This window comes from Lynx canadensis, chromosome A1, assembly GCF_007474595.2.
Source record: "Lynx canadensis isolate LIC74 chromosome A1, mLynCan4.pri.v2, whole genome shotgun sequence".
Classification (NCBI taxonomy): domain Eukaryota; kingdom Metazoa; phylum Chordata; class Mammalia; order Carnivora; family Felidae; genus Lynx; species Lynx canadensis.
The window spans coordinates 16518604-16545127 of NC_044303.2; the positions used below are offsets into that span (position 1 = coordinate 16518604).

The 26524-nt window shown below is 38.0% G+C and overlaps 1 pseudogene; it reads right to left on the bottom strand.

Moving 5' to 3' along the window:
• Positions 1 to 7026: 7026 nt before the first annotated feature.
• Positions 7027 to 26524, bottom strand: part of LOC115512692 — a 56657-nt pseudogene continuing 37159 nt past the window's right edge.

Genomic DNA, 26524 nt, shown 5'->3' on the forward strand with positions numbered 1-26524 from the left:
TGTTGAGTTTTGCCATATGGTTTTATAGCATGTATGAAGGAAACACAGGTTTTTATCCTTTATTCTTTTTATGGTAAAATATACGGATTGATTTTCAAATGTTAAATAAACCTTGAATTGTTGGAATAAAAGGTTTTTGTTCATAGTATATTAAATATATACTACTTATATATATATTAATTATATATATTAGTTATTTAATATTTTTAAATATTGCTGGATTTGATGTGCTAATATTCTTTTCAGCAATTTTACGTTTATATTTATGAGAGATATTCTGTATGTTTTAATGTATTTTTATTATCTCTGTGCTTTTTGTTCATTTTGTTATATCTTGTTAATTTTAGTGTTAGAGGGATGCTGGTCTCATTAAACATGTTTGGAACTCTTCCTTCCTCTTTTGCCTTCTTGGAAGAGTTTGTATGGTGTTTGTTGGTGAGTTTTTAAATGTTTGGTAGAAGTCATCAATGAAGCCACCTGGGCCTATCATTTACTTAGCTGAAAGAATTTTTGTAACGTATTACATTTCCCTAATGTGTCCAATGATGTTTTCATTTTCTTTCTTTCTTTTTTTTAATGTTTATTTATTTTTGAGAGAGTGTGTGATTAGGGAAGGGGCGGAGAGAGGGAGACACAGAATCCGAAGCAGGCTCCAAGCTCTGAGCTGTCAGCACAGAGCCCGACACGGGTCTCAAGCTCATGAACCATGAAATCATGACCTGAGCCGAGTTGGACACTCAACCGACTGAGCCACCCAGGCGCCTCTGTTTTCATTTTCTCTTTAATTTTGTATCAGTTTGGGTACAGTGTGGTTTTTGAGGAATTTTTTTCTTATTTTATTTAATTTGTCAAATTTATTAGCTAACAGTCATAAAGTTTCATATTGTCCTTTTATTGTCTGCAGTATCTATCCCAGTTCTTAAGCTTTTATTTGTAAGGTTAGTAATTTCTAATTTGGCTAGGTGGGAGTGCATCATTTTTATTACTCTTCCATGAAAGCATTTTTGGTTGTTAATTTTTCTCTATTATTCATCTTTATTAATATCTCTATTATTCATCTGTTCACTGATTCCTTTTTTAAGTCTATTTATTCTGAGATAGAGAGAGACAGAGAGAGAGAGAGAGTGCTGGCAGGGGAGGGGCAGAGAGGGAATCCCAAGCAGGCTCTGCAATGGCAGCACAGAGCCAGAGGCAGGGCTCGAACTCACAAGCCTGAGCCCAAACCAAGAGTTGGATGCTACACTGACTGAGACACCCAGGGGCACCCTATTCACTGATTCTTATTATTCTTTATGATTATTTATTTTTCAGAGACAGAGAGAGAAAGAGAACACAGCAGGGAAGGGACAGAGAGAGAGGAAGATACAGAATCTGAAGCAGGCTCCAGGCTCTAAGCTGTCAGCACAGAGCCTGACATGATGCTTGAACCCAGGAATCATGAGATCATGACCTGAGCCGAAGTCAGAGGCTTAACTCACTGAGCCACCCAGGTGCCCCCACTGATTCTTATACTTATCTTTATTTTTTTCTTTTTTCTATGTTTTCAGTTTTTGCTTTGCACAGGTGCGTCTAAAGCCATACATATATCCCAAAGCACTGCTTTTCCTGTATCTTGCAAATTATGAAATTGTATTTTCAATATCATTTAATTAAAAATATTTTCTAGTTTATTTTGTGGTTTTCTCATTATTATAGATTTGTTGGAAGTATTTTGTTTTATTTCCAAATATTTGATGTTTTCCTGGATATCATAAAATTATTGATTTCTGATTTCACTTCATGATGGTCAGAATATCTGTATGATTCTGTATGATTTTAATCTTTCAAATTTATGGATATCTGTTTTATTGCCTGTCTGTGGGCTTTCTTAGTGGATACACTATGTGCTGCTGGAAAAAATATTCTGTACTTCTAGGACATATTGTCCTGAAGTATTAGTTTGGGCAAGGTGGTTAGTCATTTTGTTTAGATCATTTCTGTCTTAATGATCATTTTTCTTTCAACTACTGAGAATACGGTGCTAAAACTCCCACCACGATTGTAAAGTGAACCAAATTAAATTCTTTTAATTGTATACTTTTTAAAAAATGTGTTTTGAAGTTATTTTTTAAGACACATACACTTTATGGTTTTATGTTTTGATGAAAAATCTCTTTTTATCATTACAAACTGTTCCTTAATTGATATCACAATATACTTGGCCTTGGATCTATTTTATCTCATATTAATGTAGGCAACACTTACACAGAAAAGCCTTATTATCCTGCTTGAATGCTGTACACTTCCATCAATTTTCTTTCAACCTCCGCGTGCATTTATATTTAAAGTCAATTTATTTAGAAACCATATTGATTGGTCTTTATGTGTATATATATATATACATATATATATATACATATACATATATATACATACATATATACATACATATATATATATACATATACATATATATATATATGTAAAATTCATTCTGTCAGGCTCTGCCTTCTAGTTGTGTTTCCATTAACACTGAATGTGATTATCAATAAAGTTGGATTTTATTCTGCCATTTAATTATTGGTTTCATTTGCGTCTCTTTTTATTTCAACTGTTTACTTTATTACTAATAAAATAAATTGTTTATGATTATTTCTTACTAACTTATTTCGTTTCTTTTAACTCCCTTCTCTAAATTCCTGAGTTGAATAATCAAGATCATTTGTTTTCAATTTTTAATTATTCTTGATAGATACTTAGGATTTAAATAATGGAGTATCCTTGAAGACATTTGCTATCTTGGTAATTACATTTGGAATTGCAGTATATCTAGGCCCTTTATAGCACTCAATTGTATCTAGTATGAGATCTCATGATGAATTTAAAGGACTTTGTCAGAATTATACACAAAACCAATGAGTTCGGAAAAATAAGATGACAAATTCAGTATATTATCCTCTGGGCATGAAGAGAAGCAGCAATAATTAATTGTAGGCACAATATTTTAAGCATCACTTTTTATGCTATTTTACAGAATATGTCCATTAAAGCCACTGGCTTGCCCTACTTACTAATTGTCTGCCCTCCATGATTTATTTTTTTCCTCTCTCCTTTGTTTTCTTCTTCTCAGCTCTTACATCATTTAAATACTCAGTGATTAGTGCCATCATCACCTCTTTTTCTTCCAACATGTTGATTTAATTTAGCATGTGCAGTTCACAGCTGCATGGTTATTGATACAATTTTGAAAAACAAGGACAGGTTTATTTTAGTACTATACAACTGATAGACACTTTACAGTTTTATGTGTTTCCATTGCAAATAAACTGCCAACAATCTTATTTTTCAGTTGCATTCATATTTCTTCTACCCACAGCGTGTTTAACATTCTAAAACTCACCTAAACGGTACCTTCCCCTAAAAGTTTTACTTCTGAAGTTAAAAAATAGCCTAGAAAACTCTGCTGGATTATGCACATTATTTAGTGACAACTTATTTTTGTCAGATACATGACAGAATAATCTGTTCCCTTTTTATGTGTTATTTGCTTGTATATTAATATTCTATAAGGTATTGCTATCAATACCTTCCCAATTCATGAGTTCTAAAAATTACATAGATATGATTTCATCACTTCAGTAATTTCAAGTTATGCTTTATGACTGTATAAAAAACAATGGCTAACTTCCTAGAATAAGCAGGTTGGTGAATGAAAATAAAGACTAATTATTCTGACTTCTTGACATCAGAAAGTGCATCATTATTAAAATAAAATGGTTATTCTGCATTGACTTCTTTTCAAAATACATTTTGTCATATTCAAAGCTTGGAGGCAGTTAAAGAACGAATTAGAGAAAAAGATCAAGTAAATTGGGAATTCAGAATTTCTCAGCTTTCACTCATATCCACATTTAAATCTCTCTGAATGTTTTTCTTTTACTTCAACAAATTCGAGAAAGTGTGTCAACCAAGTAATTCATGCATAACATTTTCTGTTGCCTTCACTTATTAATAGAAAACTGCATTTAGATATCACTTAAGTTTTGCTGTGACCAATAATAGAAAATCAATGCAAAAGCATACATAAAACAGAAGAACACCAAAATCAAGATCTTATGTAGATTTCTAAAGTGCATTTATTCTGGGGCGCCTGGGTGGCTCAGTTGGCTGAGCTTCCGACTCTTGGTTTCCGCTAAGGTCATGATCTCACCGTTGGTGACATTGAACGGGGCAACAGATCAGCACAGAGCCTGCTTGGGATTCTTTCTCCTTCTCTCTCTGCCTCTCCCCCACTAACTTGCATGTATGCGCACACACTGTCTCTCTGTCTCTCTCTCGCTCTGTCTCTCTCTCTTGTTCTCTCAAAGTAATAAATAAACTTTAAAAATAAAGTATATTTATTTTCCGTTTTCTTAAGGTTATTAAAACCAGTTAAGGGGCGCCTGGGTGGCTCAGTCGGTTAAGCAGCCGACTTCGGCTCAGGTCATGATCTCGCGGTCGGTGAGTTCGAGCCCCGCGTGGGCTCTGTGCTGACAGCTCAGAGCCTGAAGCCTGTTTCAGATTCTGTGTCTCCCTCTCTCTGACCCTCCCCCGTTCATGCTCTGTCTCTCTCTGTCTCAAAAATAAATAAACGTTAAAAAAAAAATTAAAAAAAAAAACAATTAAGGAAAAACTATAGATAAAAATAGAAATATCACAAAGCAAAAAAGAAATAACGGAAACCAGCACTACGTTTTCTATATTCTGAGCATATTACCTAAATAATAATAATAAATATTAATTTAATCTTTACCTATTCCTCACAAAAACCAATGCATAGGTACATGCCTATTTTACAAATGATGGTAAAATTAATTTCATAGAGGTTAAGTGTTGTTCAAGTCACATTACTGCAGGTGATAGAATCAGGATTCAAAACAAGTCTTTCTGTCTCCAGTCCATGATGTGTCCACTGTACAGTAAGGGAAAGGGAAGAAGAGGTATTGGATGGAAAGAAAGACAGATAAAGGGTACAAGTAAAGCACAAACTGAAGTGCCAGCCAATTTTACGTACAATGATTCATTATTTTCAATTTAGTTTTGTGTTGGCACTTCCATTGATTTTCAACAAATTCAAAAACTGAAATTCAAGAATTAATCGTTGTGTCCTGGGTCCAACCGTTGGGACAGGGTGGAGCTAAGGTTCAAAAGCAGATATTTCTGCTCCTGTATCTTGACGTCTTTTTTTCCCCTAAATTCAAGGCTCACATACCAATTAAAACTCTATAATGCCTCATGTGGTTCAACATAAATATGTCTTAAACCATCTCCACATCTGAAAACTCTCACCGTCCTCACTGTGTTTTCCCTAGTTTGGCGAATCATATCATTATTTACCCGGTGACACAAAATGTGAGCTGCACATGAATTTCATGCCTGTAAGTTATATATATGTTTTTTATTTGAGTATAGTTGACACACAATGTTACATTAGTTTCAGGTGTGCAACTTAGTGATGCAACAAGTTTATAAATTATGCTCACCACAAAAGTACCCTATTTTCATAATGTCACCCTAAGAAGATAATATAAAATGTGAATCCAAGCCCCTCTTGAATCCTATAAAATTTGTCTTACCTTTCTACAAACAGAGAAAAATATGTCAAGGCACATAATCACTATACACGAAAGTAATAACACTAATAATATGCTAACACTTATAAATTGTTTGTTGTGTGCCAGATACTGTACTTTAAGAGTTTTATTTCAATAATTTTCATATTACAGTAAAACCTTGGCTTGCAAGCATAATTTGTCCTGGAAACATGCTTCTAATCCAAAGCACTTGTATATCAAAGCAAATTTCCCCATGAGAAGTAATGGAAATGCAGATGATTCCTTTCACAACCCAAAAATATTCTTATAAAAATGATTTCAATGCTGTAATATAATACAAAATAATAAAGGAAATACAAAATATAAAGAAAAGTAAGCAAATTAACCTGCACTTACCTTGGAAAACCTTCATGGCTGGTGTGATGGAGACAAGAGTGAGGAAGATTATTGTGTAGAATGACTTTCACTATCAGTAACAGAATCACTGCTATCTATTGGCTCAATGGAATCTTTTTCCTTTTGTGCAACTTTAACAAGGAACCTATCCAATGACACCTGCTTTTGCCTCTTTTGGAGGATTTTATGTATCTGTGACATTGCATTGACAATAACCCACAATCCCACAGTGAGAGAAGAACTAATTGTGATCATGTGACATTCAGTGCCACATACTACTTGTATTGCAAGACATCGCTCATTTATCAAGTAAAAAGTTGTTAAAAATGTTTGCTCATCTTGCAGAACACTCACAGAACAAGTTACTCACGATCCAAAGTTCTACTGTATTACAATTTTGCAGATAAGGAAACTGAGATAAGATTGAGTTTAAGTAGTTTGCTCAAAGACAAACTTCCTAGGAGGTGAGTGGTCAAGATCAAAATCCAGACCATTAGCCTCAAAAGCCTATGGTTTAGCCTCTATGCCATACTGATTTAGTGATTCGAAACAGGTTAGGTTGACAAAATGGCCCATTCTAGTTCCAGGAGAATAAGAATGTGGAGTCTATTTCTTTTGAACTTAATATACTGAGTAGAGGACCAGGGAAAAAGTCAATATAACTACAGAGTGAGCGCTTGTGTGGCTTTAGGGAAGCTGCTAAATGTTTCCTAGTTAGCAGTGTCATCATATGTAATATGACAGATTTGGTCCGATAACCTTTATGGTACCTCTGTGTACGAAAATTCTGTATTAAATAAATATATTAAGTCTATTATTTTCTTAAATCAGTCAATACAGGCATACATCAGAGATATTATGAGTTCCATGCCTGCCAGACCACCACCATAAAGCAAAATCACAGTAAGCACCTCAAACGAATGCTTTGGTTTCCTAGGGCATGTGAAACCTATGATTATACTATTAGGTGTGCAATAGCATTAAGTCCAAAAAAACAATGTAAATGCCTTAGTTAAAAAATACTTTATTGCTAAAAAGTGCCAACCATCATCTGAGCTCAGCGACTTGTAACTTCCGCTGGTGGAGGGGCTTGGCTCCATGGTGATGGCTGCCGACTGATCATGGCAGTGCTTGCTGAAGGATGAGAGACTCATTTTCTTAAAATGAGACAACAATGAAGTTTGCTGCATCGATTGACTCTTTTCTCATGAGTGATTTCTCTACAGCGTGAGATGCTATTTGATGGCATTTTACGCACAGTAGAACCTCTTTCAAAATTGGAGTCAATCCTCTTGAAACCTGCCACGGCTTTATCAACTAAGTTTGTGTGATAGTCTAAAGCCTTTGTTGTTGTTTCAACAATCATCACAGCGTCCTCACCAGGAGTGGATTCCATCTCAAGAAACCACTTTCGTTCCTCGTCCATAAGAAACAGCTCCTCATCCGTTCACGTTCTATTATGAGATCGCAGCAAAGCCATCCACCTTCACACACCACTTCTAGCTCTAATTCTCTCGCTTTTTCCACCACATCTGCAGTGACTGACTCCACTGAAGTCTGGAAGCCCTGAAAGTCATCCACGAGGGTGGGAATCGACTTTTGCCAAATTCCTGTGACTTCTTCCCATGAATCATCATTGTCCTTAATGGCATCTGGGATGGTGACTCCTCTCCAGAAGGTTTCCAATTTACTTTGCTTTGATCCATCAGAGGAATCACTCTCTCTGACACCTATAGCTTTACAAAATCTATTTCTTAAACAATAAGATTTGAAAGTCAAAATTATTCCTTGACCTACGGGTTGCAGAATGGATATTGTGCTAACAGGCATGAAAATAACATTAATCTCATTGTACATCAATGAGTGCTTGGACCAGGTGTGTTCTCAATGCACAGTGAAAAAGAATCTTTTTTTCTGAGCAGAAGGTCTCTTCAATGGGCTTAAAATATTCAGTAAACCATGTTGTAAACAGATGTGCTGCCATCCAGGCTTTGTTGTTTCATTTATAGAGCACAGGCAGAATAGATTGAGCATAGTTTTTAAGAGTCTTGGGATTTTCTGAATGGTCAATGAACATTGGCTTCAACTTAAAGTCACCAGCTGCATTCGCCCCTAACAAAACAGTCAGCTCATCCTTTGAAGTTTGAAGCCAGTCATTGACTTAGCTTATGCTGTGAAAGTCCTAGATGATATCTTCTTCCAGTAGAAGGCTGTTTCATCTGCACTGAAACATAGCCACCTTCACTAATTGCCTCAGTGAGATCTCCTGGGTAATTTATTACAGCTTGTACATCAGCACTTGCTGCTTCACCTTGTACTTGTACGTTGTGGAGATGGCCTCTTTCCTTAAGCCTCATGAGCCAACCTCTGCCAGCTTCAAACTTTTCTTCTGAAGCTTCCTCATCTCTCTCAGCCTTCACAGAAATAAAGACGGTTAGGATCTTGCCCTGGATTAGGCTTTGGCTTAAGGGAATGTTATGACTGGTTTGATCTTCTGTCCAGACCACTCAAACTTCTCCATATCAGTAATAAGTGTTTTTCACTTTTTTCATCATTCATGTGTTCACTGGGGTAGCACTTTTAATTTCCTCCAAGAGATTTTCTTTTGTGTTAACAAGCTTGGCTGTTTGGCACAAGAGACCTAGCTTTGGGCCTCAGTTCTCAACATGCCTTCCTCACTAAGCTTCATCATTTCCAGTTTTTGATTTATAGTGAGGGATGTGTCTCTTCTCTTCACTTGATACTTCGAGGCTGTTCTAAGGTGATAACCTTATTCTGGCCTATTTCCTTATTGTGTCTCAGGTTATAGGGAGGCCCAAGGAAAGAGAGACGAAGAAACAGCCAGTCAATGAAACAGTCAGAACACACACATTTACCATTAAATTTGGCACAAGGCTCCTCTCTTAGTCCGTTCAGTGTGTCATAGCAAATACCACAGATTGGGTAGGTAGCTTATAAACAGCAGAACTTTACTTCTCACAGTTCTGGAGGCTGGAAAGTCCAAGATCAGGGTAACAGCATGGTCTTACAAGAACAGCTTTGCCAGTTATTGTCTAGTCTGTATATTCTTTTTGGGAAAGATTGTTCTGCAAGATGGAAACAGTTGTTTAAGTGTGAAAGCACTCAATGGTCTCCTACCCACCGTTTCCTCCTTTCAGTGACAGCTGGCACTGAGACAAAGTCATAAAAAATATAAACATGTTTTTATACGAAGTCATGTACAAATTTTGGTCTAAATAATATGAACTTTTAACAACAACACCTCTTCACCTGGTGTAACTTATTAATTGACCTCACGGACATCATCTCAGACATAAGAAAGATAGGTTCTATTTTCCCCAGTCTTTTTTACAAAACGGAAACAAATATGTTGGAAGACCACTATGTACTGGGCATAGTTGCTGTTGAAGAAATAACAAATCAAGTATCAGAGTAGTGACTAGTTTTGAGAGTGAAAGTGCTCAGTTCATTCTGTGCTATCAGTGTGGATAGGGAAGGATGCAGAGTCCACAGGGGAACACATCATTTCCACACTGCTGATTGTGTTCCTGGGTGTGAAGGAGGTCACTCTTTGTTGAAATTAATGAGGTCACACCCTGAGCTTCCAGAACCTGGAGCACCATCGGTTTGATATCTGGGCAGAGGCTCAGGTAAACCTAACAACATGGGGAGAAGGAAGAATTTTGCTCCTGTCTGTACACATGAAAGGGTGCTCAAAACACTCAGGTTGCAAATGAGTGATCAAATCTGTGAACATTTATTTGGAGATAGAGGAGATTCATTCAAAGTTTCAAAACAAAGGTGCGTGCGTGGCTCACTCAGATAAGCATCCAACTCTTGATTTTGGCTCAGTCATGATCCCAGGATCCTGGGATCAAGCCCTGTGACGGGCTCTGCGCTGAGCACGGAGCCTGTTTAAGATTCTCTCTCTCACTCTCTCCCCCTCTTCCCTGCTTGTGTGCACTCTCTAAGAAAAAAGAGTTTCAAAACAATATATTTTATATTAATATTTTTATGGATGTAACTATATATATAAATATACATATATTACTAGTGGTAATAATTATGAACTATCATATCCATTTATTAATACTGTCTTACACGCTTACCTACATAAGTTATAAGATAGAAGAGCAGGTTAGCTTTATATATCTGTAAATTTCACTTATAGTTTTAGAAAGATGTTTTATTGTTTTGTGATATTATTCCGGTCCTCTCTGTTCCAAGATTGGTTTGGGTTTTTCTCCCACTGTATTTGTTCATGACACATTTGTATATTGCGTTTTTGAAACAGAAATTTGATGACATAATATCATACTTAATTGTTATGGCCATTTGGTTGATACACATTATCATTCATATCATCTTTACCTGGGATTTAAATTTAACAGTTTCAAACTGAAAGTAAGAATCCAATAACTTTTGTTTTTTTTTTTTTAATAAGGAGCATTCTGTACCCTATAGATTACATTTAAATGACACTTTCACAAGTTCACCACCTGACAGTTTCCTACTTCAACACATTTTAAAAATAAAGTGATATCTTCTATAGTAAGCTTTATTTGGAATGTACAGATCCGCAGAATGTTTAAAGGATTTTCTTTTAGTTTTTTTTTACCTTAATTTTAACTTCTACATGCATATATATTATGTCTCCTTATAATATGGAATTAGAATAATGTAATCATTCCCAGATATTTAATAGGTTCCATGTGTGAGATACTAAGTAATGTGATTTTCACATATTTAAGCAACAGAAAAAAAATAAAAAGAATTGAACAGTCTTTTAAATTCAGGATATTTATAGCACAAAGACCTTGCTTGCCTTTTAGGATGATGATTTAGATATTTTTTCTTCTGAATACCTGTTACTAAAATATTTTACCAAATTTGTTCTGGTGAGAAAAATCAAGAAGGAATATGATTATTTTAAGGAGTTTGGGAAGAAACAATTCCTATGCCATTTGGTTTAAACTAAGACCTTGAGTAACAATGAGCAATTTTGCACTAAAAAGCATCTAAAAGACCAGTGAGAAGGTTTTCATCAATGTTCATACGTGCCAAATTGGAATTATGCTAGGGATATTTAAAGTACTATTTCCTTTGATCTGCAAACGAGCCCTGAAAGGTAAATAGATTCGCCCATTTTACAGCATGAATCTGAGGCTTAGAGACACTGCGCATCTTGTTTAAGGTCAAGTGGTTGTCCAAGTACAGCCGGAACTCCAGCCCAAGTTCTAACAAACCCAGAACATTTTCCACCATGTCATAACCACCTGCTCTTAGGAATTGCTAACATATCCCTGGGTATTAGGACTATTAAGTTAGAGTTGCTTAAAGTATTATACTTTCCAAAATTAAAGGAGAGGATAGAGCTTTCTTTTATTAGAGTATAAATGCAAATGCTTTTCCAAATCATATACCACCAACAGGAAGCCTGCAGGAATTAATAATTGTGCCAGCTATCAATCTTTTCATGCATAAAATTTAAAATTTGTTACTCTGCCTACAGATGAAATGTCATTTTATAAAAAGCTAATTATATGCACCCACAAGTCTGCCTGTCAACACCAAGGAGCCAATGGCAATCTGCAAGACTTAAAGGTGAGTATAATATTAAAATCACTTGAACATAGACATAAAATTACATAGTTTATTCAAACCATGTTGAATATCAATAGAATTTAATTTTAGAATGAATCATAGGCTTTCGGAGTCACACAATGAAGGATAATTTGAATGACACTAGAGCTCATCCTGACTTACCTAACTGCAAGATCAAGGACTCTGAGGGCCAGAGAGAAAGTGAATTGCTCCTGCCTGGGTAGACGTGGGCTGACAGGCAACCTTTTTTGGTACTTTCATCTCAGGGATTAGCCAGTATTTACTTCACCTTTAATCCCCACTCGGTGCCTGAAGTTGTATAAGGATTATTCACTTATGTATTTAAATCGATTGTAAGTCATTCCAGGAAATAGCCAAGAGAGTTTACAAACACAATTTTAAAATATGGAATAAACTTAAAAGTAGGCGTAAAAGAAGAGATAAAAACAAGGATTGATTTACAAACAGATCCAGGAACGAGATAGCAAAACGCATGCAATGAAGACCTACGCATGTTTTATTTATTTATTTATTTATTTATTTATTTATTTATTTTTTTAATGTTTATTTATTTTTGAGACAGAGAGAGACAGAGCATGAACGGGGGAGGGTCAGAGAGAGAGGGAGACGCATAATCCAAAACAGGCTCCAGGCTCTGAGCTGTCAGCACAGAGCCCAACACGGGGCTCGAACCCACAGACCGTGAGATCATGACCTGAGCTGAAGTCGGACGCTTAACCGACTGAGCCACCCAGGCGCCCCTACACATGCTGTTTTAAATTGACTTCAAATTTGGCTGTAAACTTCGTGGTACAAATGCAAGAATTAAAAACTGATCACGGGGCGCCTGGGTGGCACAGTCGGTTAAGCGTCCGACTTCAGCCAGGTCACGATCTCGAGGTCCGTGAGTTCGAGCCCCACGTCAGGCTCTGGGCTGATGGCTCGGAGCCTGGAGCCTGTTTCCGATTCTGTGTCTCCCTCTCTCTCTGCCCCTCCCCCGTTCATGCTCTGTCTCTCTCTGTCCCCAAAATAAATAAACGTTGAAAAAAAAATTAAAAAAAAAAAGCTGATCTGGTAAGTAGTTTACCGTATCCCTGAGGCAAGATGCATGCTTACTCCTGATGACAGTGACGTGCAGGAGCTGAATCACACCAGCCCAACCACGTCATGGGACTCTGTTACAAGCATCTTTTCCAAACTCTGAGGCCAGTGACGTCACACTGGTATCTTGGAATCAGCTACCGTGAAAGAATCGGCACATGCTGCAAATGAGGGGTTCTTGTTCCCTAGAGAGATAGGTGTCAAACATTCACCAGCACACCACTACTTAAAGGTCTTTTCAGGACACACACAGACGCACACCTTATAGTGTCCTTTACATTAGCGTAAGTCAAAGAGACAATTCAGTAAAAAAAAGTCTCGTGGGGCGCCAATGTGTTGTAGCCTGGATACTCTCATCATGGTTGTAAGAACTGAAGCGTAGATGGTAGATTCCGTGGAAAAAAAGTGATGAAACGCATGTGCTTCTTTAAATGTTTTCCTCTAAGCTGAGTATCAGTCAATACCGGGCAGTAATCAGTTCACACAATATCTACCTGTGTGTGTGTGTGTGTGTGTGTGTGTGTGTGTGTATCAAGTTGGATTGGATAACACATGGATTATGTATGGAAGGCGACTTTTATTTTTCTTCATTTTAATTTTTTTATTTTTTTATTTTTATTTATTTATTTATTTTTTTTATATATATGAAATTTATTGACAAATTGGTTTCCATACAACACCCAGTGCTCATCCCAAAACGTGCCCTCCTCAATACCCATCACCCACCCTCCCCTCCCTCCCACCCCCCATCAACCCTCAGTTTGTTCTCAGTTTTTAACAGTCTCTTATGCTTTGGCTCTCTCCCACTCTAACCTCTTTTTTTTTTTTTTTTCCTTCCCCTCCCCCATGGGTTCCTGTTAAGTTTCTCAGGATCCACATAAGAGTGAAACCATATGGTATCCGTCTTTCTCTGTATGGGTTATTTCACTTAGCATCACACTCTCCAGTTCCATCCACGTTGCTACAAAAGGCCATATTTCATTTTTTCTCATTGCCACGTAGTATTCCATTGTGTATATAAACCACAATTTCTTTATCCATTCATAAGTTGATGGACATTTAGGCTCTTTCCATAATTTGGCTATTGTTGAGAGTGCTGCTATGAACATTGGGGTACAAGTGCCCCTATGCATCAGTACTCCTGTATCCCTTGGGTAAATTCCTAGCAGTGCTATTGCTGGGTCATAGGGTAGGTCTATTTTTAATTTTCTGAGGAACCTCCACACTGCTTTCCAGAGCGGCTGCACCAATTTGCATTCCCACCAACAGTGCAAGAGGGTTCCCGTTTCTCCACATCCTCTCCAGCATCTATAGTCTCCTGATTTGTTCATTTTGGCCACTCTGACTGGCGTGAGGTGATACCCGAGTGTGGTTTTGATTTGTATTTCCCTGATAAGGAGCGACACTGAACATCTTTTCATGTGCCTGTTGGCCATCTGGATGTCTTCTTTAGAGAAGTGTCTATTCATGTTTTCTGCCCATTTCTTCACTGGGTTATTTGTTTTTCGGGTGTGGAGTTTGGTGAGCTCTTTATAGATTTTAGATACTAGCCCTTTGTCCGATATGTCATTTGCAAATATCTTTTCCCATTCCGTTGGTTGCCTTTTAGTTTTGTTGGTTGTTTCCTTTGCTGTGCAGAAGCTTTTTATCTTCATAAGGTCCCAGTAATTCACTTTTGCTTTTAATTCCCTTGCCTTTGGGGATGTGTCGAGTAAGAGATTGCTACGGCTGAGGTCAGAGAGGTCTTTTCCTGCTTTCTCCTCTAAGGTTTTGATGGTTTCCTGTCTCACATTTAGGTCCTTTATCCATTTTGAGTTTATTTTTGTAAATGGTGTGAGAAAGTGGTCTAGTTTCAACCTTCTGCATGTTGCTGTCCAGTTCTCCCAGCACCATTTGTTAAAGGGGCTGTCTTTTTTCCATTGGATGTTCTTTTCTGCTTTGTCAAAGATGAGTTGGCCGTACGTTTGTGGGTCTAGTTCTAGGGTTTCTATTCTATTCCATTGGTCTGTGTGTCTGTTTTTGTGCCAATACCATGCTGTCTTGATGATTACAGCTTTGTAGTAGAGGCTAAAGTCTGGGATTGTGATGCCTCCTGCTTTGGTCTTCTTCTTCAAAATTCCTTTGGCTATTCGGGGCCTTTTGTGGTTCCATATGAATTTTAGGATTGCTTGTTCTAATTTCGAGAAGAATGCTGGTGCAATTTTGATTGGGATTGCATTGAATGTGTAGATAGCTTTGGGTAGTATTGACATTTTGACAATATTTATTTTTCCAATCCATGAGCAGGGAATGTCTTTCCATTTCTTTAAATCTTCTTCAATTACCTTCATAAGCTTTCTATAGTTTTCAGCATACAGATCCTTTACATCTTTGGTTAGATTTATTCCTAGGTATTTTATGCTTCTTGGTGCCATTGTGAATGGGATCAGTTTCTTTATTTGTCTTTCTGTTGCTTCATTGTTAGTGTATAAGAATGCAACTGATTTCTGTACATTGATTTTGTATCCTGCAACTTTGCTGAATTCATGTATCAGTTCTAGCAGACTTTTGGTGGAGTCTGTCGGATTTTCCATGTATAATATCATGTCATCTGCAAAAAGCGAAAGCTTGACTTCATCTTTGCCAATTTTGATGCCTTTGATTTCCTTTTGTTGTCTGATTGCTGATGCTAGAACTTCCAGCACTATGTTAAACAACAGCGGTGAGAGTGGGCATCCCTGTCGTGTTCCTGATCTCAGGGAAAAAGCTCTCAGTTTTTCCCCGTTGAGGATGATGTTAGCTGTGGGCTTTTCATAAATGGCTTTTATGATCTTTAAGTATGTTCCTTCTATCCCGACTTTCTCAAGGGTTTTTATTAAGAAAGGGTGCTGGATTTTGTCAAAGGCCTTTTCTGCATCGATTGACAGGATCATATGGTTCTTCTCTTTTTTTTTGTTAATGTGATGTATCACGTTGATTGATTTGCGAATGTTGAACCAGCCCTGCATCCCAGGAATGAATCCCACTTGATCATGGTGAATAATTCTTTTTATATGCTGTTGAATTCGATTTGCTAGTATCTTATTGAGAATTTTTGCATCCATATTCATCAGGGATATTGGCCTGTAGTTCTCTTTTTTTACTGGGTCTCTGTCTGGTTTAGGAATCAAAGTAATAATGGTTTCATAGAATGAGTCTGGAAGTTTTCCTTCCCTTTCTATTTCTTGGAATAGCTTGAGACAGATAGGTATTATCTGCTTTAAATGTCTGGTAGAACTCCCCTGGGAAGCCATCTGGTCCTGGACTCTTATTTGTTGGGAGATTTTTGATAACCGATTCAATTTCTTCGCTGGTTATGGGTCTGTTCAAGCTTTCTATTTCCTCCTGATTGAGTTTTGGAAGAGTGTGGGTGTTCAGGAATTTGTCCATTTCTTCCAGGTTGTCCAATTTGTTGGCATATAATTTTTCATAGTATTCCCTGATAATTGTTTGTATCTCTGAGGGATTGGTTGTCATAATTCCATTTTCATTCATGATTTTATCTATTTGGGTCATCTCCCTTTTCTTTTTGAGAAGCCTGGCTAGAGGTTTGTCAATTTTGTTTATTTTTTCAAAAAACCAACTCTTGGTTTTGTTGATCTGCTCTACAGTTTTTTTAGATTCTATATTGTTTATTTCTGCTCTGATCTTTATTATTTCTCTTCTTCTGCTGGGTTTAGGCTGCCTTTGCTGTTCTGCTTCTAGTTCCTTTAGGTGTGCTCTTAGATTTTGTATTTGGGATTTTTCTTGTTTCTTGAGATAGGCCTGGATTGCAATGTATTTTCCTCTCAGGACTGCCTTCGCTGCGTCCCAAAGCGTTTGGATTGTTGTATTTTCATTTTCATTTGTTTCCATATATTTTTTGATTTCTTCTCTAATTGCCTGGTTGACCCACTCATTCGTTAGTAGGGTGTTCTTTAACCTCCATGCTTTTGGAGGTTTTCCAGACTTTTTCCTGTGGTTGATTTCAAGCTTCATAGCATTGTGGTCTGAAAGTATGCATGGTATAATTTCAATTCTTGTAAACTTATGAAGGGCTGTTTTGTGACCCAGTATATGATCTATCTTGGAGAATGTTCCATGTGCACTCGAGAAGAAAGTATATTCTGTTGCTTTGGGATGCAGAGTTCTAAATAGATCTGTCAAGTCCATCTGATCCAATGTCTCATTCAGGGCCCTTGTTTCTTTATTGACCGTGTGTCTAGATGATCTATCCATTTCTGTAAGTGGGGTGTTAAAGTCCCCAGCAATTACCACATTCTTATCAATAAGGTTGCTTCTGTTTATGAGTAATTGTTTTATATATTTGGGGGCTCCGGTATTCGGCGCATAGACATTTATAATTGTTAGCTCTTCCTGATGGATAGACCCTGTAACTATTATATAATGTCCTTCTTCATCTCTTGTTACAGCCTTTAATTTAAAGTCTAGTTTGTCTGATATAAGTATGGCTACTCCAGCTTTCTTTTGGCTTCCAGTAGCATGATAAATAGTTCTCCATCCCCTCACTCTGAATCTAAAGGTGTCCTCAGGTCTAAAATGAGTCTCTTGTAGACAGCAAATAGATGGGTCTTGTTTTTTTATCCATTCTGATACCCTATGTCTTTTGGTTGGCGCATTTAATCCGTTTACATTCAGTGTTATTATAGAAAGATACGGGTTTAGAGTCATTGTGATGTCTGTATGTTTTATGCTTGTAGTGATGTCTCTGGTACTTTGTCTCACAGGGTCCCCCTTAGGATCTCTTGTGGGGCTGGTTTAGTGGTGACAAATTCCTTCAGTTTTTGTTTGTTTGGGAAGACCTTTATCTCTCCTTCTATTCTAAATGACAGACTTGCTGGATAAAGGATTCTCGGCTGCATATTTTTTCTGTCTAGCACACTGAAAATCTCGTGCCAATTCTTTCTGGCCTGCCAAGTTTCAAAAGAGAGATCAGTCACGAGTCTTATAGGTCTCCCTTTATATGTGAGGGCACGTTTACCCCTTGCTGCTTTCAGAATTTTCTCTTTATCCTTGTATTTTGCCAGTTTCACTATGATATGTCATGCAGAAGATCGATTCAAGTTACGTCTGAAGGGAGTTCTCTGTGCCTCTTGGATTTCAATGCCTTTTTCCTTCCCCAGTTCAGGGAAGTTCTCAGCTATTATTTCTTCAAGTACCCCTTCAGCACCTTTCCCTCTCTCTTCCTCCTCTGGGATACCAATTATGCGTATATTATTTCTTTTTAGTGTATCACTTAGTTCTCTAATTTTCCCCTCATACTCCTGGATTTTTTTATCTCTCTTTTTCTCAGCTTCCTCTTTTTCCATAACTTTATCTTCTAGTTCACCTATTCTCTCCTCTGCCTCTTCCATTCAAGCCGTGGTGGTTTGCATTTTGTTTTGCATTTCCTTTAAAGCGTTTTTCAGCTCCTGGTGACTGTTCCTTAGTCCCTTGATCTCTGTAGCAAGAGATTCTCTGCTGTCCTGTATACTGTTTTCCAGCCCAGCGATTAATTTTATGACTATTATTCTAAATTCACTTTCTGTTATATTATTTAAATCCTTTTTGATCAGCTCATTAGCTGTTGTTATTTCCTGGAGATTCTTCTGAGGGGAATTCTTCCGCTTGGTCATTTTGGATAGTCCCTGGTGTGGTGAGGACCTGCAGGGCACTTCCCCTGTGCTGTGGTGTATAACTGGAGTTGGTGGGCGGGGCCGCAGTCAGTCCTGATGTCTGCCCCCAGCCCACCGCTGGGGCCTCAGTCAGACTGGTGTGTGCCTTCTCTTCCCCTCTCCTAGGGGCGGGATTCACTGTGGGGTGGCGTGGCCCGTCTGGGCTACTTGCACACTGCCAGGCTTGTGATGCTGGGGATCTGGCGTATTAGCTGGGGTGGGAAGGCAAGGTGCACGGCGGCGGGGGGGGCAGGCTTAGCTCGCTTCTCCTTAGGTGATCCACTTCAGGAGGGGCCCTGTGGCAGCCGGAGGGAGTCAGATCCGCTGCCGGAGGTTTGGCTCCGCAGAAGCACAGAGTTGGGTGTTTGCGCGGAGCGAGCAATTTCCCTGGCCGGAACCGGTTCCCTTTGGGATTTTGGCTGGGGGATGGGCGGGGGAGATGGCGCTGGCGAGCGCCTTTGTCCCCCGCCAAACTGAGCTCTGTCGTCCGGGGGCTCCGCAGCTCACCCTCCCTTTGTCCTCCAGCCTTCCCGTTTTCCGAGCAGAGCTGTTAACTTATGACCTCCCAGACGCTAAGTCGGGCTTGCTGTCGGAACACAGTCCGTCAGGCCCCTCCGCTTTTGCAAGCCGGACTCGGGGGCTCTGCTTGGCCGGCGAGCCGCCCCTCCGGCCCGGCTCCCTCCCGCCAGTCCGTGGAGCGCGCACCGCCTCGCCGCCCTTCCTACCCTCTTCCGTGGGCCTCTCGTCTGCACTTGGCTCCGGAGACTCCGTTCTGCTAATCCTCTGGCGGTTTTCTGGGTTATTTAGGCAGGTGTAGGTGGAATCTAAGTGATCAGCAGGACGCGCGGTGAGCCCAGCGTCCTCCTATGCCGCCATCTTCCTGTCGCCTCCCATTTTAATTTTTTTTAAATATTTATTCATTTTTGAGAGAGAGACAGAGTGGGAGTGGGGGAGGGGCAGAGAAAGAGGGCGACATAGAATCCGAAGCAGGCTCCAGGCTCTGAGCTGTCAGCCCAGAGCCCCATGCGGGGCTCAAACTCATGAACCGTGAGATCATGACCTGAACCGAAGTTGGACGCTTAATGGACTGAGCCACCCAGACACCCCTGGAATGCAACTTTTAAAGTATATGCCACCATGTTTTTTATCTCCAAAATAAATAATCCAATTAAAAAATGGGCAGAAGATATGAAAGCACATTTTTCCAAGGCCAACAAAAACATGAAAAGATGCTCATTGTCACTCATCATCAGGGAAATACAAATCAAAACTACAATGAGATATCACCTCACATCTGTCAGAATGACTAAAATCAACAACACAAGAAACAACCGGTTTTGGTGAGGATGTAGAGAAAGAGCAACCCTTAGGGGACCTGGGTGGCTCAGTGGGTTAAGTGTCAGACTTCATCTTAGGTCATGATCTCATGGTTCGTGGGTTTGAGCCCCATGTCAGGCTCTGTGCTGACAGCTCAGAGCCTGGAGCCTGCTTTAGATTCTCTCTGTCTCTCTCTTCCTCTCCCCCACTTGCAATCTGTTTCTCTCAAAAATAAATAAACATAAAAAAAAAAAGAGCAACCTTCTTGCACTGTTGATGGGAATGCAAACTGCTACAGCTGTGGAAAACAGGATGGAGTGTCCTCAAAAAGTTAAAAATAGAGCTTCGCTGTGACCCAGGAATTTCTCTACTAGGTAGTTATCCAAAGGATACAAAAATACACATTTGAAGGGGTACATGCACCTTGATGTACATAGCAACATTAGCTATACTAGCCAAATACAGAAAAAGTCCAAGTTCATCAACTAATGAATGTATAAGGAAGATGTGGTAATTTATATATATATAATATATATATAATATATATATAAATTATATATATATATAAATTATATATATATACACATATATACATATGTGTGTGTGGTGGAATATTAATCAGCCATAAAAAAGAATGAAATCTTGATATTTGCAACATGAATGTAGCTAGAGAGTATTATGCTAAATAATAAGTCAGAGGAAGACAAACATTATGTGGTTTCACTCATATGTGGAATTTAAGAAACAAAACAAATGAACAAAGGGGAAAGAGAGAGAGAAGCAAACCAAGAAACAGACTCTTAACTAAAAAAAAAAAAGAAAGAAAAAAAGTAGAAGCCACCATGTCTTTAACAGACACCCTCACAGGAGTGAAAAGACAATCCACAGAATGGAAAAAAATATTTCCAAATCATATATCTGATATGGAACTTGTACCTAGAACATGTAAGAAGACCTTATAACTCAATAATAAAAAAAGATCTAAAACTCAATTTAAAAACGGGTAAAATATGCAAATAGACATTTCTTTAAAGAAGAGATACAAATGGTCAATAAGCCTATGAAAATATATTCAGCAATATTAATCATTAGAGAAATGTAATTCAGAACTATGAGATACCACCTCACGTATACTAAAATGGCTATAACAAAAAAGATATTAACAAATGTTGACGATGAAGTGGGGAAATCAGAACCCTCGTATGCTGCTGATGAGAATATAAAATGCTCCAATTCATTGGAAAACAGTCTGGAAATTCCCCGAAAGTTCAAATCTAGAGTTACCCTATGAGCCAACAATTTCACTTTTAGATATACACCCAATTGGAATGGTAACACGTTAACACAAAAACTGGTACATGAATGTTCATAGCCTCATTATTTATTAAAGCCAAAAAGTGGAAACAACCAAAACGTCCATCAACTGAACAGGTGATGAAAATGTGGTATATCCATATAGTGGAATATTATTTATCAAGAAAAAGAAATGAAATACTGATACAAGCTATAACATAGATGAACTTTGAAACTATTGTGCTAAGTGACAGAAACCAGTGACAAAAGAAATCACATTGTATGATTCCATTTATATGAAAAGTCCAGAATTGGCAAATATAAGACAGGAAGTACATTAGTAATTGCCTATGGCTGGAAGCAAAGGTATAATGGAGGGTCAGTACTAATGGATATGAGGTTTTCTTAGGGATGATGAAAATATTTTAAAATTTGTTTTAATGATGGTAGCTTACCTTTGTGAAGATATGATGTCTATGTATACTAAAAAGTATTGATATTACCCTCTAAATGCATGAATCATAAGGTACATGAATTGTTTCTCATTAAAACCATTATTTATTATTTTTTTAATTTTTTTTTTAAATTTTTTTTCAACGTTTATTTATTTTTGGGACAGAGAGAGACAGAGCATGAATGGGGGAGGGGCAGAGAGAGAGAGGGAGACACAGAACCGGAAACAGGCTTCAGGCTCCGAGCCATCAGCCCAGAGCCCGACGCGGGGCTCGAACTCACGGACCGCGAGATCGTGACCTGGCTGAAGTCGGACGCTCAACCGACTACGCCACCCAGGCGCCCCAAAAACCATTATTTAAAAAAGAGTCAGTGCCATCAGTCTTCCAAGGAACTTACCGTCACTATTATGGTGATTCCACTCAATTCACATCATTATGTTCTTGAGTCAACCCTGTGTTTCCAGATAAGGTAGACATAATGACATAGAAAGCACAACATCTGAGGTAGAGGAAATTTATTTTTTATCCTGGCTTTTCTGCTTAGTATTTGTATTGCCTTTATACTCATCTTTGTAAATTATTTCCCTCCCTTGGTCCACTCAAATGGAAAACAGGTCAATTAAACTACATGTTTTCTAAGATGGCTTCTAGAAGCGTGGAATACCATAAAGGATATGGTGGATGACCAGAGTTAAACAGTGGATATTTTATAGCCTTCAATAGTAGATCTATATCAAAAGTGGTATGAAACTGATATAGACTCCTCATTCAGATACGTTAAGAGGCAACGTTATTTTCTTGTCCCTGAACAAGTGATAAGGATATTTTTAAAGATAAAAGTTAACTTCTTTGTCCATTTATTTGTCCATTTATTTTTTTCCTATTTTCTTCCGTGTAGATCTCATCTCTGCCATTTGCCATTTGCATGACTACCTATTAAATGGGGATATAATTGTACTTGATGAATTATCATGATGACTAGTTGAGATAGTCCCATTACCTGAGAAAGGGTAGGTTTTTGAGAAATGTTTGTTTTTATTACAAAAGAAAAATCTTCAGTCCTAGGCTGTCCAGTACAAAAAAATAATTCCATCCTACATAGGACATTTCGCACTCAGTTTCACTTACTGGGGACCAAGCTGACTTCTAGGTTTGCGACAAAATCTGAGCTAAACATTAACATCTGTAGGATTCCAAGGACCTAAGCCAAAACCTCTCTAACTGGCCTCCGATCCAGTCAACTATCCAGCCAGCATCTTGGCGTGCTTAAAGAATACTTATATGAGTTTACAGAGGTTGCTTGGGTATTTATATTTATTCTTTGGTTATTCAACAGTTCCATGCGAATCAAAGCTGTGCCATATTGTAAAAACTTTATATACTTCCTGACAACTTTTTCAATAATTAGTCATAACTTCAGATATTTAACACTTACATCAATAACTGAGAAAATTTTAAATACATTTTGCAATCACATGGAATTGGAACTATTAAATAATAATAGTTCATTTATAAAAACATAAGTGTGAGTATATGTAAATACTTTGAGATCCCCGTTTCAATTCAGTACTATTGTAGATCCACATAAATGGTGTGTTTATTAATCAATTTTATTGGACTTTCTGTATTTAACTGCTTAAATGTTTCTTTTCCTCAGCAACGTTCTTTTTTTTTTTTAATTTTTTTTTCAACGTTTTTTATTTACTTTTGGGACAGAGAGAGACAGAGCATGAACGGGGGAGGGGCAGAGAGAGAGGGAGACACAGAATCGGAAACAGGCTCCAGGCTCCGAGCCATCAGCCCAGAGCCCGACTCAGGGCTCGAACCCACGGACCACGAGATCGTGACCTGGCTGAAGTCGGACGCTTAACCGACTGCGCCACCCAGGCGCCCCAGCAACGTTCTTGAAAGTGAGATTTCATGTTTTAGTTTTTTTTCAAAATGTTGCATATGTTTAATTATTAAATATATTTAGAGATAACACGCATCTTCTGTGTACCACATAACTTGATGTCTATTTGATGCACAGTAAATTAAAAGGTAAGCACGACTATCTCTTTGCGATGTCTACCCTATTTCTATAGATCAAAATTGTTGAGTGCTTAATTTGTTAGAAAAAAATCACTAAAAATCTACCAAAATTAAACTTAGTATAATTTATCAGTGACATAAAATGTTCAGGGATATTTTATATGTAAGAAAGAGTAACTTTATTTTTGAAAATAAAAAGAGGCTGGAACGTGATCCTCTTGAAACCTATTTGGTTTTTAAAGTAAAGAGCAATATCAATGGAGTTAGAAAACATGGGTCTTAGTGTTGATTTTTATCACTAAGTAGATGTGTATCACTGAACTGATAAGTGCCTCAGCTTTATTATGTGTAAATGAGAGAATTAGACAAATTCCAAATTTCATGCTGCCTGTAAAATTTTTATTATTTGATATAAACACTTTCTTAAAAAATACTCTTTTTCAGTTTCTTTCTAAAAAATTTTTTTAAAGTATTTATTTATTTTGGGGGCACCTGGGTGGCTCAGTCGGTTTAGCGTCTGACTTTGGCTCAGGTCATGATCTCACGGTTCCGTGAGTTCGAGCCCCGCGTCCAGCTCTGTGCTGTCAGCACAGAGCCCAGTGCAAAGCTCCAACTCAGGAACCAGGAGATCATGACCTGAGCCACCCAGGCACCCCACCCTTTTCCAGTTCCCTCCAACTAAACACTTGTCCCCACTTCTCTAGCTACATTGGCTAAAAAACAAAACAAAACAAACACAAAAACAAAAAAACCAAAACAAAACCAAGAAAATTCTCCAGTTAGTTTAGATCTCTTTCATCAGGAAAAGAAAACCTAAATGGAAATTGCTTATCAAAATATGAGCAGGGGCCACAGCACGCTATGACAGGTGGCACTTGCCTTCCAGAGAAACGAAAAGCAGCTCATACTTTCATTTTTAAAAAAAGGTGGCAGGTCACAGTTGCAAAGCCAACTTTCGGACTTTTGAAATGCTTTCATTTTGGAGCTTCCCACGAAGAAACGCAACCATCTTCCCCGGGAGCTATAGCCGCGGGGTGTGTCTACTCAGGAACACAGAATGGAAAAAATAAAGGTACATGTGATTGCGTACACAGAATGACAGGCTTCATGCTGCCTTATGCACTCTGCTGCTGTAAACAGAACCTATAATCTCAGGTGGTGGAAAGGGGAGAGAATACATGCATGTTTTAGGAAGATCTTTAGATTCATCCCCCAAATACATTTTTGGTTTATAAGGCAAGCTTTAAACGAAGCTATTTAAATGTGCCACATGACTGTATTCTCATTAAGCATACCCATACATTTCATATCTAATCATTTTCATGTTGAAAATTCCCAGTTTAAAGCGAGAGAGTGATGATTTTAAATATCTTTCTGCTGTTTAAGTTGGATTCTTTTCCAGATCATTAATGCCTCCTGGGGAGGAAAAAAGAGGAGTCAAAAAAAAAAAAAAATCTTATTGAAGCTGTTCTTGTAATTAGGGTGAAATATAAAGTTTACAATACCACAAAGACAAATGAAAGAGCTAGTCAAAAGTGAAGGAGTAATACCATTCATTAAAAATAAGCCTCAAAAAAACAAAAAACAAAAAACCAAACAAAAAAAACAAGCCTCAGCCCCTTACACCGCAGCCCCTACGCAGTACTGTGGAAATTTCCTGGAAGCCTCTTGAAGCAGCCTCCCGGAACCCCTGTTTGGACTGTGGTCTAGAGATTCAAAGGTTTCCCATAAAACCCAGCTAACGAGAGTCCTTTGGGATCCACCGTTTAGATGAGGTTCCTTAGTTATATGGTTAATTATAACTCTTTTATCCCTCACTTTGATCCTCCCCCCCCCCTTTCCTATGCATGAACACACAAAACTTCATTAAACATAGGAGTGTGGTACATCAGAAAGTCATACAATAGAAATTTTTAAATATGTGGATTTTTTACTATTTTATTCATCACTAACCAGGCGTGATATTTACTACAAGCAAACTAGCTCTTTAAGCCTCCTTTCCTCCCTTCAAAATAGAGACATATTTTACATTCCTTCATTAGGGTGTTGTGAGGCATGCCTGATAATATGGCATTACTGAGAACCCTGAGTCAAAACACTCATGCCATAGAGGAGAAAAAAGACAGTGACTCGTATTCTCAGGATACAAATACAAAGGCGGTTAAGCTTTTCCAATATTGTCTCTAATAGAGTATCAGTAAAATATTTCTATAGCTTAATAAGTAAAATCTACCGGATACTGCTTAATTTTGTTTTGGTGATTCAAGGTTTGTTGTGCCGAGAAATCATAATGGTGACTGTTAATCTTTCTTTTATAATTCTGCAGATGTGAAAAATCACTGGAGATTGGATTGGATATGTATGGACTCCAGGTCGTATGCTGAAAAATATTTCTCTATCACTATACAATGTGCGCTTTTTTCCTTCGTATTTATCTCTTTCCTCTGAAGACCTTATTATTTCAAACCACATAGGACTAAGATTTTCAAGCCACGTAAGACCTGGCATATTAAAATATATGTCTTGGATATCATTAGATTTTCCTTAATGTTGTCACAACCAAAATGTATACAACGACTGCTTGTTGGTATTGGAAAGCAATCAATGCAGGATTATGGTTTTGAAAGAAGGAAGCATTGGAGGTTAGGACCACATGCATTCCAGCTTTCCTTCAAGATCATTTTTCAATTATTAAGTTGCTACATAGAGCCCAAGAGTGGAAGTCTCACTAGGCAGAGGGAAGAGAAAGAGTGTTCCAAGGTGCCCAAGTCGTTGGAATAGTAGGGGAAGGATGGGAAAAGGAGCCACAAATTCTCCTTGGGTCCTTGGCCAACTGGTAAATTGTTAATGCACAGTGAGAAATTAGAGAAGGCCTAGCATAGAATAGCTTCTAGAAGATGGATATCCTAGCAAAGATCACAGAAACAGTACCTAGGGGATGAAAGATGGCCTTGGTCCCAGCTACAATGGAAAGAATTTGATGAATACCCTGATCTTTAACTTGAGACCCAATAGGACCGTTTTATGAGAGTAAGAACCAGTTCCTTGGAATAAGGGCAAAACAGAGAGAGTGTCTCTCCCC